General features: G+C 40.0%; 2 pseudogenes across 2 annotated transcripts in view; both read right to left on the bottom strand.

The window, feature by feature from the left end:
- Nucleotides 1-116: 116 nt before the first annotated feature.
- Nucleotides 117-8,220, bottom strand: LOC144637883 (uncharacterized; annotated as a pseudogene). Its single transcript, XR_013567815.1, has 7 exons — nucleotides 7,877-8,220; nucleotides 6,927-7,311; nucleotides 6,271-6,309; nucleotides 4,726-4,797; nucleotides 3,705-3,795; nucleotides 2,215-2,434; nucleotides 117-1,224 (listed from the first exon to the last, which is right to left on the bottom strand). The product of XR_013567815.1 is annotated as an uncharacterized LOC144637883 (transcript).
- A 1,879-nt stretch (nucleotides 8,221-10,099) lies between these two features.
- LOC144637880 (uncharacterized) overlaps nucleotides 10,100-17,211 on the bottom strand; it is a 32,884-nt pseudogene continuing 25,772 nt past the window's right edge. The window contains exons 24-31 of the transcript XR_013567813.1: nucleotides 16,985-17,038; nucleotides 16,712-16,781; nucleotides 15,931-15,973; nucleotides 15,366-15,446; nucleotides 15,157-15,213; nucleotides 14,439-14,508; nucleotides 13,373-13,496; nucleotides 10,100-12,815 (exon numbers count right to left, since the gene is read on the bottom strand). The product of XR_013567813.1 is annotated as an uncharacterized LOC144637880 (transcript). The remainder of the gene's footprint in view (nucleotides 12,816-13,372; nucleotides 13,497-14,438; nucleotides 14,509-15,156; nucleotides 15,214-15,365; nucleotides 15,447-15,930; nucleotides 15,974-16,711; nucleotides 16,782-16,984; nucleotides 17,039-17,211) is intronic.

Raw genomic sequence — 17,211 nt, 5'->3', positions numbered from 1 at the left:
CCTGAAAACAAGACGCTTTATTAGATCATCTGCAGCAAATTTGAAACCCAACGTCACGTTCCTACTTCCGTCAGACCGTTATATAAAAGTCAATAAATTGACACCTGCTTGAGCAGTTGTTCCCTGTTTTTTTGTTTTTATTACTCCCTAGTTGCAAACTAGGAGATTCTACCATTATTATTAGCAATGTAAGAGGATAAAAAGGGGCCTGCGATTTGCAGATGGAAAGTTACAAATTGTACAGAAAACAAACTTGTGAAAAATATTATTGTACTTTCAACCTTGGCATAATTAGAACCACACGGAAACACCATTATTGACAACTGGAAATGAGTTGCAATTAAATAAAGAACTAGGAATGCAAACAACACTTGGCTGCGACATCACAGATCAGACTTGCAATGAAGATAATCTTTAAGCCTGACATATGACAGGCTGAGAAGTTCATTACAAGAAACGGAAGCAAAGATTTTTTTCTTTATCTTAGTTGCATAATTTTGCAATGTCACACCACACAAAGACTAACATACGCACTGGCTATACAAGTTCACACTTAGTACACAAAAATTGGAGCATGACAGAATTGAATGGCCTCAGTTGTTGGGAAAGAATGATTTTGTCAATAATATTTTATCATATTGCCTTCTTTTTGACTTGTTAAATTAGCAACTCCATAAGCAGCTCAAGTACCATGCACAAGTGCAACCACAGGCATGATACATGAGCAACATCAATATGTACTGTTTGTCGGTCAAGTGCATTTTTTAATTAGCACTTGTTCATTTATTAAGAAATATTGTCTTCTTTTCATGTCCTCTGTTAACACAGATGTGACTATTGAATGAGTTATGGAAAATCGTCTCCTCTATTTGTCAAAATGTACGCAAGATTTCCCTGGTTCCTTTAACATATGCAGCACTCAAGTCCTTTATTGGAACACAGGGTTTTTTTTCCACAATAAGTCTGTTAACCAAGAGTGGGGAATTCCTCAGAATTTAAGTCAAAGTTTCCACCACTTTCATCAGAATCACCACGACCACCACCGAATCCACGGCCGCCTCCTCTACCACGGCCACCTCGGCCACCGCCACGGCTTCCTCTTTCGCCTCTTCCACCACGATTACCACCACGGCCTCTTCGTGTGTCAGCATTTCCTTTGAAAGCTACGGGGATATCAATTGTTTGCTTGATACGGCCAGATGTCTTGACTCTTTCTTCAATGATCTGAAAAGGAACGAGTAACAATGTTGATAAAGAGAAGTAAAATTTCACCCTTACGGATTGAAAAAGGGAATCACTGGTACTTAAGCCACTCAGCTAGGGAAATATGAGGTACAATGTCTGCCTTTTTACAAGGAATGACTTTGTCAAAGCAAGAGTGCAACTATGTCTAAGTATGGGTGTAGCTAGTAATGAGGTTTTTTAGAGGGCTGGTCCATAAAACTTAAGCGAGAGGGAGACTGGTGAGCATGCCCTATTCATGGCGGGGAGGAGAGGGGTGTGGGTTGGCTGGAGTCTGAAGTTGGGCTATTTTCAAGAAATAACAAAATAAATAAAAAAAATACAAATTTGACTCATGGTGATGAAGCTTTTACCATTTAACTACCATTAACTAATTACCTAAATTCTAAGTTTCATTTATGCAACAGTTTTATTGAGGGCCTGCACCCCGCAACAATAACGACAACAGTTGATATTTCTTTTAAATAACCTATGGTAGCTTTCCAGGGTTACAATTCTTATTGTCAGAATAACAGCCTTAGGGCAGTTTAGACTCATTTCGATTTTCTGCCAATCAGATTTGAGCAGAATAACTCTAATGCCTGTGCAGAACAATGATAACAGTATAAATTGCAGACTTTGAAATTGGAACTGGCCTAGGTTGTTACTCCTGGTGCTGACCACAGAATAAGCATGTCCTGGAATACAATAGAACTGCATGGCAGGCTTTTAGCCAGGATATAAAAAGTGGGAGTCCAAAATTTTTATAAGGCCTGACTTTGTCCCCATAGGAGGGCCTGAGGAGCATGCAAGGTGTTTTTCTGCAGTTATGAGGAAAAGGGGTTAAAAAAATTCAAAAATTGATGAAAAAAACCTCTGTATACAGTAATTCATATTAAATGTCTGTGATAAGTGGCCGTCTACAGGACTCCTGGACTCCCACCTGGCTAAAAGCCTGCTGCAAGGGCCATACAACTAAAGTTATCAACTTACTTGTCTGGCTGCAAACTGTTTATCTTCCTCGCTTTCTGTTTTCTTGAGGACTTTTGTATCTTTCCACATCCCCTTTTTCTCGCCTTCGCCAGGTTTGCGAAGTTCAAATGAAGCTTTTGCTTTTTCTCTTTCTTGCATCTGTTTATACTCATCTAAACTCATTTCTTTAGCTGGCTCCTCCTCTTTGGTTTCTTCATTTTCTTTATCTTCTCCAGGAGCACTGTAAATGACAAATAAGTGCAGTGAGCTATTGTACACTCTTGTGATGCAGGGCTGCAAATAACTTTTTTCACTTGAAAGGACATATGTCCTACTAAGACACCATCTTGGTCGGATAAAACAAAATTGTGGTTGGACATCCAACCAAAAACAAAAGACCACTCTGTACAAGTTACTTATGATTTATAACCAAAAATTGTCCCGACATCATGTCCGACCGAAATTCGGATTTCGTCGGACATGAGCAAATTTGGTCGGCCAATGTCTGATGACCGACTGTTATTTGCAGCCCTGGTGATGGCAGCCTAATGGTGAGATGTCAAATTAAGAGATTGAGCTCTGGCCAGAGTGATCTTCATCATTTTCAGTACATTAAGAGTGCATTACCATCACTTATAGTGCCCTTGGCATACAATGATGTAATTTTATACGTCATTTTAGGGTTAAGTTGATCAATATCCAGGGCAATAGACTCAGGGCAGGAAAAAACCCAGGTTTGATAAGCCTCTTTTTTTTTTTTTTTAAAAAAAAAAAAAAAAAAAAAAAAAAAAAAAAAAAAAAAAAAAAAAAAAAAAAAAAAAAAAAAAAAAAAAAAAAAAAAAAAAAAAAAAAATTTTTAAAAATTAAAAAATTTTTAAAAAAAAAAAAACAAAAAAAATAAAAAAAAATAAAAAAGCTAAATTTCACACCAAACACACGTTTTTCAAAATTACAATTCTTTGAAGATTAGTTTTATAAGTTAACCCCAGTAGTCTTGTGAGTCTGAGTGACAGCAAGAAATATTTAAGCGGGGGCAAGTGAGCTGGTTATCACTAGCAACATAACAATGGGGTGTCAGGAAGTGGGAGCCGGGAGAAAAGGGGCAGGAAGCGGGAGGAAACGAGTAAAGTCTTGCAACAAGTCAGTATATTTTGCAATAGATATGGAACAAATAGGAGAAAGTGGCTGCAGCGAGGGGCAGGAGTTGGGAGTAAAAGGTATGGTAAATGGGGGTAAAAGGAAAGGGAGGTGGGAGGTTAAGCCCCCCCCCCCCCCCTCGCTGTCTCCCTCCACATAACAGGACTTGAATAAAAATTGAATTTGAGGTTGCCCTTTTGGACAGCCAGCCCTCAAACTTTGGTTGCAAATGACTTGCTAGAGCCCTTGCCCATCAAAAGAGCATGAAAATGTTCTTGCCAGTGGATGACTGGACAGGACTATCACTAAGCCCGGTACAAATATACAAGTTAGTGAAGAGAGCATCAAATAGAGTGTAATCATGTCATACTCACTCCTCAGTGGCTTCCTTAGCAGCATCTGGGTCTGGAGAAGCTTCTGCCCAATCTGTCACCTCTGGTTGAGGGATAAACTTCTGTGTCTTCACTAAAAATTAAATCAATATCAAGATTTGTTACTTTGTGCTATGAAGCCAAGGCAAAGGGCAAATCAGCTGCCTTTGCTAGGCTAATTCAGAATCCTTTCAAAACCCTCGGTTTAATGTTGGCTGCCAGTATGCCTATCTTTTAATGTTTTTTTTTTTTACCATCCCACTGAAAAGTTAGATGAAATGCTTGACAGTTACTTTAGCAGAATTTTGAGGATTTGTTGCTTTGAATATTTTTTGTACAATGTACATTCATAGGGAAAAACTGCCCTGGATCACAGAGAAGTCAAGACAGTTGATGGGTCCAGATAATTCTAGCAAGCAGAACAGGCAGTTTTGTGGGGCAGTGCGAGGACTACCATGCCTGTTCTGTGGCCTACACTGTTTTTATGAAAGAAAAATACAGTAGAACCCCGGTAACTCGAACTCTGAAGGGAACCGAAAACCGTTCGAGTTAGCGGGGCCCAGCTCTCGAGGTAGAGTGAATATTTAATTTCCCAACTTAATAATTGATGGCTTACTAATTTTTCAGGCATCTTAGTATATAGTACAGTGCAAATTAAACTTATCTCGTCAGAAACTCTAATACGATCATAAGTACTTAGGATAAGAGTGGAAAAAGGCTGTCCAATAGACTGAATCTGTTTTGTTGTTCTAATCAATGGGCAACTGTGGTGAGTTGCAAGAATCAAAATTCAGTTATCGGTGTAAATTTACCCAAATCTTGATCAAGGGAAATAAAACTTACTACTTGTTAACGGAATTGTCGAGATATCTAGTTAGAGTTAACCCAGCCTTAAATAAGCGCCCACTTAAGAGTGAGTGCCAACTCTTAGGGAAGTGCAAGTATTTCGAGTTAGCGCCCAGGTTGTTCGAGCTATCCAATTCGAATTACCGGCGTTCTACGGTATAACCCATGTGTTTCTTACCCTACGCCCTCTGTTGGACTTCCCCAGTTATACTGCCCACCTCCATCACGCTTGTCTTGCGGCTTCACCGAGCTACAAGAAAATAAAAAGTAAACCCACATAAATTGAGTATTCTGAGTAACTCAAGCAATGTAGTTCCTCCTAATCACTAAGAATCAAAACTTTTGGAGTAGGAAGTGGTTATTTCTACAAGAAACACTGTAGGAAATAATAACAAAAAGGGAAATAAAGCACTGGTCCCGGACGGTAAAGTACAAAGCAACAGGAAAAAGTTCACTATCAATGAAAAATATCAGAATGTGATCGAATATCACAGGAACCTTCTAGAAGGGATGCTTTAGTGTTACACAAATTAATGGGCAATGAGATCATTTTGACTGGAAGATTAACAGAATGTGTTCAAAACAAATGTCAGTCTTTTTCTTATGTACTTTGCTATAGCGATAGTTTTGGTCCAAGATTATTTGGGACATAGATGCTATCCTTACAACAGATACCTCCGAAAAACAACTCAAGATAAAATATAGCTTTTTCATCACCTATAGATCTGTTTTACTTGCCTAAATGCTATGTCAGTTTTTATATTTAGGTGAGTTTATCTGAGAAGGGGAACGCTAAACACCCTGAGAAAACTATGAATTACAAAAGATAATAAAGAAACAAGTGGTGAGCTTCTCATGCAATAATCAACACAATACAAATTATTAGTATTCATATTTCAGTGTAACTATAACTAAAATGGATTATTATATAAATAACCATTAGGGGAAAAAACAGTGGTTTGGTCACAATTACAATGTGAATTAATTTTTGTATGTTTTATCAGGAAATATAAGATCTCACACCATTAGTAATTCATCAGATGAGTATATTGTTAAGTTTGAGTTTTGAATACAAGTAAACAAAATTGGAAAAATTATAAAATGTTAATGTAATCAAATTACACATTTGGTTGTTATGGGAAGTTTTACATGTCTTTTGAATTTCCCATCATTTCTTTATTTTATTATTTTGAAATTAATTGTATACTGTTCAATTTTTCCACAATTATGCAAATAATAACAAGTTATTATCCAAAGATCTAGAAAAAAGCAAAATGAACTGTAACATTCAAGAGCTATCAGTTAAATAAAAGGTTTAACTAGCCCTTCGGAAACTTAGAACTAGTAATAATTTTCAATATCTAACAGCCAAAACATTACTGTTACTTTTACAACTCTAGTGGTTGAAGTCTAAATATTGTCAACACAATTTGCTGTCTACTATTATGCATGCAGCTTTCTCTTGGTGGTTGTTGACACCGTCAAAAAGGGATTAAATATGGAAATTATTGAAGGAGTTTTCCTCTCTCATTACAGCTATGGTGACTTTTTTTCCTACTTCGTTAAAAGAAAGAAGAGAAAACATCTCAGATCAGTGTAGAAGAGAAAGAACCACTGGTATGTGCACAACCTTATCACTTTGAATTTAAGTGCAAGCTAACTTCCCACAAATGGATTTATATTTATTAGATAAGAGAAATTTAAATTAGATTGTTTGTCCAACCTTCTATCCCCGCGACTTGAATTGTCCAGTCGGGGGCCCCTAGACCACAAGAAGAGGACAGATTTCTTTTACAAAACAGAAATGTTTTCAAAATCAAGGAAAACATTTTGCTAAATAAACAATTAAGGGTTAGATTGTTTATGTCAGAGAGATGAAATGTAGAAGTGCAGTCCTTTAGTTAATACAGGTGGGTTATGGGCAGTAAAACATCTTTTTTTACTAAGTTAGTATAAAATCTGCAGCAGAAGAAGATTTACCAATATTAACTTGAAAAGCATCAAAACAAAAATAAACTGGCTTTTTTCCAAAACAGCTGTAACATGCTTAACAGACAGCACGCATTATGCTATAGGAAAATTAAATTGCTAGGTAAAAATACCAAAAGAAACAGCTCTGTAGACAGATTAATTTACAAAACGTAACTTGTACAATATCCAAAGCATAATAGCCCCAAAACACTGCATAAAAAGTGAACAACGTTTCAAATCTTGTACAAGATAAATAAATGAATATTAAAAATGTTTTAAAGTACAAACTTTACACCTTGGTGAAATGAATGCAAGGCAGCTAGAAAGCCTTCTTTTGAAGAAATAAGCCAGCAATTTATAAGCGTGTTTAGAATGAAGGGTGATCTGAAAACAACAACAACAACTTACGAGCGATCGCTGCCACTTCTTCTTTCGAATTCTCGCTTCCTTCCGAAGCCTCCGCCACCACCACCGCCGCCACCACGCGGGCCAAATCCACCACCACGACCTCCTCTTCCGCCGAAGCCTCCTCGGGATCCGCGTCCCCCTCTTCCTCTTTCGAAGCCTCCTCTCTCCCTGTCGCCTACTTCCTTATCTGGGGAGTCAGGGTCCCCTTGGGAACCTTCTCTTCTACTGTTAAATCCGCCTCTAAAGCCACCACCTCGCCTTTCCCTTGGAGCGTTCTCATCTCGGTCTCGTCGCTCGCTTGGACCGTTTGCTAGGCGAGTGTTTTTCTCGTTTTCCCTTCTGACATCGCCTTTCCCGCGACCGCCACGTCTACTGTCCGTTCTCTCTGCAAAACGAAACAATCACTGCGCGTTAAAAACCGTTTAATTTGAAGAAAACGCTTCCTGCAATCGACAAAATCGAAGTCTGCATTAGAATTATTTATAAATTTAGAACCCACACAAGCCTAACATAACAACACGTGCTGCAAGTTGCTCATATCTTCCGCTTCGGGACTATTTTCTTGTCTAACAGTTGACCGAAAAAATACACTAATGTAAGTAATGCTTGAAATGTGGTTTTGGATTTTAAATCCCATTCAATTTTTCCGCAGCAAATTTCGCAATTTACGTACCACGAGCGTGCTGTGTGAAAATTACAAGCTTATTTTCATCGCCCTGGAATACGACAAATGGTGTGGCAATTACTATACAACAAAGTTATATCAATTACACAGCATCTTTACTAAAGTTTAACATTATATGCAGGTGAACCGAGATACAAAAAACTAACAAAATGGAACTGCTAAGTCGGAAAACACAGAAGACAGACTTCCACATGTGATCTGACAAGAAGATGGCGTCACAGTACAACTTGTACATTCGACCGTACAACGTGAATATTATACTAACCTTCCCTCCTCGACTCCTCGTTGACATTGTCCTTCTTGCTAACGGCTGGTTTCGTATCTTTGGCAGGCTGCTTCACAGCTTTCTTGTCTTGTTTCTTAGCCTTGTCTTTCTTGGCCGACTCCTCCTTTTTCTCCTGCTTTTGCAAGAACTCTTCGGGATCATCCTCATCCAAATTTAACGCACCGAAGCGATTATTCACTCCTATGCTGTATTCCACCGCCATTGTAAACGGATGCGATGGAAAAAGCACAGATGATGGAAGATTGTGCTGCAAACACCTCTCTCTTCGGAACTCAGCAGAATTTTCGCTCCTCGATAGCTTCGCTGCACGCGCGATGCATGCTTGGAGGGAACTTGGCGGGTCAAGATCGCAGGGAGTTATGGGTAAAAGTTAAACCTGTATATAAAAAATAAAAAAAAAAAAAAAAAAAAAAAAAAAAAAAAAAAAAAAAAAAAAAAAAAAATAAAAAAAAAAAAAAAAAAAAAAAAAAAAAAAAAAAAAAATTTTTTAAAATTAATAATTTAAACCTGTATACATGGAGAAATTTGATTAAAAATATAACACAAACAGCGGTGATAAATGATGGAGAAATTTGCTGTTTTGTTAGCCTAGAAGCTAGGGGTAAATGAGATCATAAGAGATTGTATATACGCTTATTTCAATTTCTCAGTTTAAATTTTTTAACCTTTACATTGTTTTGTTGTAATATATTGTGGCTGAAAAGCCCTGTAAAAAGGACCTCAATTTAAAAATGTATGTGTGTTACAACGATGACTTCAAACCCGGGTTCCACACCACACAAACGAGTTTCAAGACGTTTGTTAGCGTATTTGAAGGTTTCCATGGCGAAAAGAAAGTATCGGGCAAATTTCTATTTTTTTTAATGATCGAAATGTATAAAATAAAAACTATAACGTGTATAAAATGTGTTATGTTTGTATATTCAACTGTTTTTTTCTATGTCGAAATAACTTTCAATTGTTTATTTTCTTCTCACTTTATCTCGTTTCTGTTCTTTATCTCCTTGACCTAAGAATCGACTTCCCCCTCTCACCTCCTTGCCCTAATAATCGACGCCCCCTCCCCCTATGGTTCTAATATAGGTGTTAATTCTTAGGGTCTCGAGGGAGGGGGGAGGGGGTGTTGACTTTCAAGTTTTGCGCTTGACCTGAAATAGGGAATGGTTTGTGAAATGATCTGCAATTGGATATGATTTTAAACCATTATTATTGCTATGTTTTTCTTTTCTTGAGAATTGCAGTCCGGTCTTAAACATGCCAGGGTTGGTAACATAACATAATTTCACGTAACGGACTCCAAACCCCACCCAAACTTTCAGCGCGCACCGAAGGTCATGATTGACGATGGCAAATTTTATTCCTAGATCGAGGGTTCCCTCTCCTTCAACAAAAGGGGTGGGTAATTGTAAAAGTAAGGTGGAAGGTCATACCCACTAAAAGACCGAAAATTTATGATCTTTCCAGCCCCGCCCTTTAAAATAAGCGCAAACACAATTGCAGCGACCAATTTGAAGCAACGAGAATACACAATCGTAACGTCGACCGTAGACGATAATAGCTACGTTTCTGGCTCGTTTCACTGCTACGCTAGACTGCCAGCGGTCTTTATTTTGCTCTAAAAACTGTGCAACTATCGCCAACATAGCTAGCGCGATAGAGCACGAAAGTTCTTGCAGTTCAAGCGAAAGTTGCGCCCGCGCGAGGATTACACTAATGGCTTGCATTTCAACCAAGAAAGCGACTAGTATAGACCTTTGTTCGGCTCTTAATGCTTTCTTGGTTAGAGAAAATCATTGTGAATGTTACACGATATATCTTCACAAAAAAAGCGCACGAGCACTAGCTAGTGGGAAGAAGGATTTGATGCTGCACACAGGCTGTACCCCCCCCCACACACACCCCCGCGAGGACCACCCCAACTACAACCGACAGGCAGCTGATTTGTTGTCGATAGTCGACATGAAGCTGTTTCTAGCGCGTCATGATTTAAAATCAATCCTGTTAAGAGAACCACTTGGAAAGATGAACACAAACAATTCTGATCACTCTTGAAATTTAAATAATTTTGTCCTCCCACACTCCTTTGGGGAAAGAAAACTGTAGACAAATTTTCCATGTTTGTTCATCAGCTAATAATAATTTTTTAGGCAAATACTACAGTGATACTAGGGAGAAAACAAAAAAAAAAGCTCACCAACACGATACCATTTAATTGTGTTCGCCTTTTAATTTGTTTCTTTAATAAGCACGAATGATCGTCACTTACAGTTAAAGGTAGCATTTAAAAATATATCTATGGATACCATGTAAAATTCGCCACTATAGGAAACTACTCAATTACAGCATTCTCGACTATGACACTACTGCAAATGTCGTTCTCAAGTTCAGTTCTATATACAGATCGACATAAAACAATTTACTAAATTTCCATTCTAAGAAAGAGTTTTGTATTCAATACTACGAAACATTCATTTATCAAACTATCACATTTAATGTACAAGTATAAAAATATATCTATATTTAGGTGGTGTTTCCTTATCAGAAATGCACCTATGTGATTGCATTTAAGACGTGATTTCTTTACAAGAAATAAAAGCGCGGGTTATGTAAATTTCCAGTAATAGGTCAAATGTGTTCTCGATTAATAGTTGTACAATTTAAAGAATTCCATGCGAAAAGTGACGGAAGTTAAATTGTCGTTGGTTTCCCCTCAGGGTATTCCGTCAAAAAATAAATTAGGATTGATGTAAGCAAGTGAAAGTGGCTTCACCGTTCATACAAACTTTCTTCAAACAGTCGTCTTTATACACACCAATCTCTCTTAAAAGGCACTCATTCAACAAATATGTCCAGTTGCAACCAAATCCTTCAAACAAATTCTGTTGCCGTGTCACTATATCAAACATACTCCTGTTACTATGTCAAACCAAACTCCTTTCAGTAACTTTTTAAGGCGAGGGACGCGAAATGTACTTGACTTCTATTAATTTACTAGGTATTTTATAATATATATCGAGTTTATTGTCAACGCTTTCGACGCCACTCCCAACTAAATACACACACCGACGGCTTATCGATTTAACACCGATGAAGCATCGACTATACAAACTGGGGCTCACGATCTTCCTCGTTGTTGTCTTCGGGAAACGGAGAACGAACATTAGTCCGACTAGACCTCGGACTATTAGTCGGGCTTCTTCGTGGTCGCTCGGATCTGTGCTTACCATCAAAGTCTTCACTGTCGAGTGGAATATCGATTTCCCTTGGTGACAAAGTTCCTCCGTCGTGTAAGTCAAGTTTCAGAGAATCGGCTCGCTGCCGATCAGGTTTTGAAGAGTCCAAAGTTTCTAACCGAAGCCTGTCGAGAATCAAACTTCGTGGACGCTCGGTATCTTCCGACTTATCTTTTTTATTCCGACGGCGTGGTACTTCATCCTGTTTTTCAATTTCAGAGGATTTTTTCCTTTCGACCTTACTTTGCACCGGGCTCTCGGCAGCTGTTTCATTCTTTCCACTTTCACTGTCATTCAACCGTTTCCTTGACAACTTAGGACTACCGCTGGCCGAGCCCGATCCACTTCCGGAATCACTTCTTGGCTTACTCGTTCCCATGTCACTCACGCGCTTGTACACACCTCGCTCTTTCTTCTCAAATATTTGCTTCCGAGTAGCCACCGAGCTCGGATTAAACAACTCCGACGACGTTTTCCGATTGGAGTCGACGCTCGACGAGCGATTCCGCTCGTACTGCTGAAGGCGATCTTTAACAGATACTCTTGTAGTGTAAGCCGATCGAGTCATCGGTTTTGTTTCGGATTTTTTCTCATCGAACAACATCCTTCTTTTCGCTAACGACTTCAACTGGACTTTCAACTCTCTCCTGTGATTTAGTGTCAGTGGACTCGTCTGCAGTGGAGCAGTTTGGTGTTGAAGATCTCCGTTCCTGTAAAGCTGTCATGACCGGAATAATAAGCTCACGTGACCCCGCCTCCACAGGAATCTCGGGAACGGGCGGCGGTTCGTCAGCTGCAGCTGTCACAGAGAATTCAAAGTCTTTTTTCTCGACAGAAGGAGATCTAGCCAGGTTTCTTCGACACGGGCGGTGGTTCTTCTCTGTTTGGCGAATGTAATCCTTTCCCTTCTGTTTTTACTTTAGTAGGAGATTGTAAAGGGCTGACTGTATCCTCGCTGGAGGCAAGAATCGGACTGACCCTACCCCCTGCGGGGACGGAGACTTCATTCGTGTCTATATTAATTACAGTCGCTGCTTCGCTAAGAACAGAAGTTTGATTGTCTGCTTCTATGAGGCATTCTTGTTCAAGTTCGTCGCTTTTAGTACTGGTTACAGTGTTAGAAGATGAACTAGCTATTTCAGAAAGTGCTCTGAATGCTACCTCCTCCTCCTCGATAGCATACGGGTCCTTATTAAGGTTCGTGTCACTTGCTGAAGGTTTAATTCCTATGGGATAGAATCCTGTATTAAATTCATCAACACGCTGAACTCGACCAGGAAGATCAGAGTTTCTCTTCACTAAACCCAAAGTTCGAGGACGATGATGTACCCCAGTATTTCCCGAAAACGACCGAGTCCGCAACTCGGACTGATTATCAAACATCCTCGTCTCCATGTCGGGAATTCCGACGCCTACGACCGAGGTGTTAGACTTTTCCGAACCAACGATATCGGAAAGATCGGGCAACAGTGAATCGGTGTCGGGAAAATCCGAACTGAAGCTCGGCGCAAACGAGTACAACGATGAACTCCGAGAAATCACCGAGAACGAGTTTTCCTGAGATAAGTTGGTTTTATCGTCGTCTGCCAAGTTTTCGTTGGACGAACGTGGAGAATTTATCCGCCGCGGTGCTCCAAAATGAGAAGCGTCGAGATCGTCATCCGGAGTGCGAGATCCACTGGTTCCTGAAACAACACAAAAACGGAATTTTTAAGGAACTGAATAAAACAATTCACACAAAAGAAACGGCAAGAATATGTGCAATGACATGCTAAATACTGTGGAACTAGATTAACGAATTTGAGTGGGGTTTTCTCAACTACTTCCCCCTCCAATTAGTCACCACCTATAAGTGGCGTAAGGCTAGAACTCACATTTTACGGTTTGTGAGTCGAGTATGTGGTTGGGTCTTTCTCCTCGTTTGGAGGGTTGAACTCCGGTTTTCTCTTCCCGCTTGAAAAGTGTTAAAACAACCATTTCCAAATTCCACTTCGATTTCAATAAAAGACTCGTATGGAAGCCAGCTATTGGGGTTTTTTTTTTTTTTTTTTTTTTTTTGGGGGGGGGGGATATTACTTTTTAATTAGCGACCTCCCACACGAGAATCATACGCTCAATCAGTTTTCAAAATAAGCTTTTGTCTTGGAGGATTATAACCTACGATCAGGCGCTTTTTTTTCCCGCCGCCAAAAAAAGAACGCCTGATCGCTGGTTAGGAAGATTAAGGCAGACATCCGCTGACCTTGGGTAGTATCGTCCTCGTACTCATCCTCCATATCACTGTCTTCCCGAGGGACGTCACATGTTTGATGAGTTGAGTCAGGTAATAAAAACTCTGGAATGCTGTAATGAGATCGATCACTTTGCTGAAAACAGAAAAGAAACAAATGGGTGGAAAACTATGGGCGCGATCCATGGACCAATTCGGTTGACGTCCTCGACGGCCTTCGCGTTCCCCCCCCATCTGGCTCCCTCTGTCTGGCCATCTTCCTTCCTCTCACGTGCTCCGCTCGAGTATGTCCTTACATTCGGAAACATTTGGTGGTGTCTCTTCCATTCGTGACACGGTGTGCACGTTGCTCTCCGCTCCCGGTCCACAGCTGTCTGCCGCGACACTATCAGTGTCGGCAGCTGGAGGCTCGGTCTCGGGGGGAAAACTGGCCCGAGCATGGCGTGGAACAGGATCGGTCCGATCCGGTGGGACAACCTCGAGTTGAAAAATCGAGGTCCGGAAACTTCTGTTCCATTTGATTTGTACCGGAATTTCCGAAATGGTCCAATGATCGCGCCCTATCAGTGACTACGCTACTGTTCTTGTTATGTAACTGTTGTGAGAAGAACTACTAAATAGGTACGCAATGTGTACATGTGTCTACTGCTTCTTCATCATGTAGTTCTCTAGAGCAGATGGCTGGACAGGATCGACTGAAACATTAATCAGTTGATGTTCTACCGTCGAACCTCTCCTTACGGACGCGTCTACAATACGGACACCACCCCAATACGGGCAGTAAGCTCGGCCCGAAAGAAACCAAAATTCATTTTAACTCGACCTCCGTTATACGAACACTTTTCCCTGGCCTTTGGGTGTCCGTATTAAAGAGGTCCGACTTTATTGTGCTTGTGATGTAACTGTTGTAGGTTACTCAATAGGTACGCAATGCGTACATGTGTCTACATGCTTCTACATGTCGCTCCCTAGTGCTGGAATAGCACTAGGGAGGAATAGAGAAACACTATGCTACACAGTTATACATGTAGTTACAGTTAGCCAGACAGGATCGGCTGCTAGAAATGTGTTAACTAACCTCGCCACTTCTGTTATTTGACTTAGCGAGCAGTTCAAAGAATTCTGATCCAAAACCAAGGCTGCTTTTCCTACAGACAAAAAAAGAACAGCATTACTCATGAGAAAAGTTAAAAGGCAATGAACCATTCCCCTTCCGACACCTAGATTAGACATTTTAAAGAAGGCATCAGCATAAAAGTGTGCAAATCATCGCTCGGAGCACTGTTTTACTTTACGAAACTCAGTGGATGGTGCATAAACATGTTGGAGCTACTAACAAGCTCGTGGGGTATATGCCAACTTTTCCTGGACTTTCTGAACTTTCCTTCTATCTTCGCCAATGTATATGTGCAAGGTGATAAATAAAGATTTGAAAATTGACTTGTTTTGCCACGAAGCTTTACAGTGCAAAGAGCGGTGAGCCTATACGGAGTTATCAGTCGAGTCCCTAAAAAGAAAAAGACCACTTTCCCTAAGCAAACTTGTGATAAAATTACACACATGATCAAAGATACATGTAGTTACTTAATTTGTTAGTGCGCACGCGTTCTACATATCACGAGATGGTCCCGTGGAAAACCTGTCTTTTTTAGGTAGTTTTTTCGGTTTAGCTTACAAATTTACGGTTTCTTACCACAGGCGGCATGCTTTTAGCAACGCACATTTTGTAAATTTATAGGTTAGACCGATTCAACCTCGTTTTTACCAAACAAAGTTAGTTATTCGTCGATACTTACGTTGATAGTGAAGGTGACTTTGGTAGAGTCTGAGTTGTTTGAGGCACGTTTATAGCCCTAAGACCAACGTTTATAGCCCTAAGACCAAAGTAAACAATGATTACAATTAAGAAAACCTTAACTTCGCAAAGCATTAACACATCGTTACATCACTCACAAGGAAAAAGAGATTGCGTTACGTAGGAGTGTGACGCATGCATTGTACTTACGCTGGCGAGCTTGGGCTGCGGGGAACTGGAGAATACTCTTCTAAAGGCTGTGTGCTGTTTGTGTCTGGTGTGTTGATCAGGCTACACGTACGTAAATAACGTATGAGTTATTAGAGCCATTTTAACTTGATTATTAAAAGTAATTAGAGTCTGCTTTGGTTTTGCATTACTTAGTTAAGTGATTGGTTAAAGGTCAAAACCAAAACCAAAACCGCGTTTTGTACTGGCTACATGAATTTGCTTCGAGTTTTGATTGGTTCACTGGATTGTCTGCGTCCTTTCTGATTGGCCAGAGTGGTTACTTTGATTTTGGTTTAACAAGTACGTTTGCAAGATAAATCTGAATGAAAATCATACGAAACATGACAAAACCGCGAAACCCCGCGTGGAATTTCTACCTTAAAAACATTTCCACTCTTTCTCTCTCGTCGCGCGACCCACATCAACCTCTTCCTAACATTGCTCACTTCATTAGTCCTCTCCGTTAATTAATAGTCTTTAGATTCTTTACAAGATCTTGTAAGCAAGATAAATTAAACACTTTCAGTCATTAATCATATCTCACCTGGCCTCATCTCCAGCCTCATAACTCTCGTCTGCGTTATTTCCTACAGAGTCAAAAAACGTGAAGTGCTTAATAAACACTCTATGGATCATTGCAGGGGAGGGAGGGAGGTAGAGGAGGAGGAGGAGGAGGAGGGAATCCCATATATAACTAACAAGCAATGTGGGTATGTGGTCCTGTGAAGGCTAAGGTTTTCAAGCAGTTGAGTCTGGGACAAGATATAGAAATAACGGAGTTTTGGGTAGAACAAGGTATAATTTACCAGAAAACTGATCAGTGGTAGAAAGAGCTTACATCATTATGGCAACTATAACAGCATCTTTCATACAGCTACTGGAAAATAGTGAGCCTGGGATAGGGAAGGGATTGTTTGAAAGGGTATCAGATTTCCAGAGGCACACCCCACCCAAAAATTAAACCCAAACACTAAGGCCCGGGCCAAACGTCCAACTTCACATGAAACTAAACTGAGCGAAATAAGTTTATGATAAGTTCAACGTTTGACTCAGTTGAGTTCGTCCGACTGAATTAAGATCGACCAATACGTTCCATCCGTTTGCTTCAAATGATAGAACGTGTGAAGGTCAACTGTGGGAAAAACGTCGATCTTTTAAATTTGTATGTTAGCCTCGAAATATTCGTTCTTGCTGCTCTGAATTTGGTGCGACGGGTTCGAGCTTTACCTGTTTGGGTCTACCAAAACTGCAATTTAGTTCGTCTCATGTGAAGTTCGACGTTTTTGCCTGGGCCTAAAACTAGTTAAAATATATCAAAGAATTACCAGCAGATCGAATACTTTGGATCGCCACTAAACTGCCTTCTCTGTCACGCGGCTTGGGCGGAGTAAATTTCTGTCAAAAAAGAATAAAAGGATCATGAGTTCCAGCAGAACCAAAGACAGGTGCATAAAAGAAACTCATTCACTAAACTCCTACGCAGACAAACGATGATCCTGTTTAAGTTCGGCTCGCAATCTCTACAGAGGATAGATTGTGGGTCCTCTGGAGAGATTACGTGACAGAAACCAAGCGAGAATGCGTTGCGTGACACTCACCTCCACTGGCGTTTCCCGCGACACTGATTCGTTCATTTCCGGTAGTTCAAAAACCTGTAAAACGAAACAAAAGACTATTAGTCGAGAGAAAACAGATGCTTTTTCTGAGAAACTTACGTACAACACTGAAAGCTTCTTCAATTCTTATTAACCAATCAGTTTGTCGCCAAAAGAAAAATACCTCTCTAGCTACTTCAGGCTATAGGTAGTTTAAAGTAGCTCCCTCA

Source organism: Oculina patagonica, chromosome 14 (genome assembly GCF_052425735.1).
Source record: "Oculina patagonica isolate OP01 chromosome 14, crgOcupat, whole genome shotgun sequence".
Taxonomy (NCBI): domain Eukaryota; kingdom Metazoa; phylum Cnidaria; class Anthozoa; order Scleractinia; family Oculinidae; genus Oculina; species Oculina patagonica.
The sequence above is the reverse complement of the archived record's forward strand: the minus strand, read 5'-3'. Positions and strand labels throughout refer to the sequence as shown.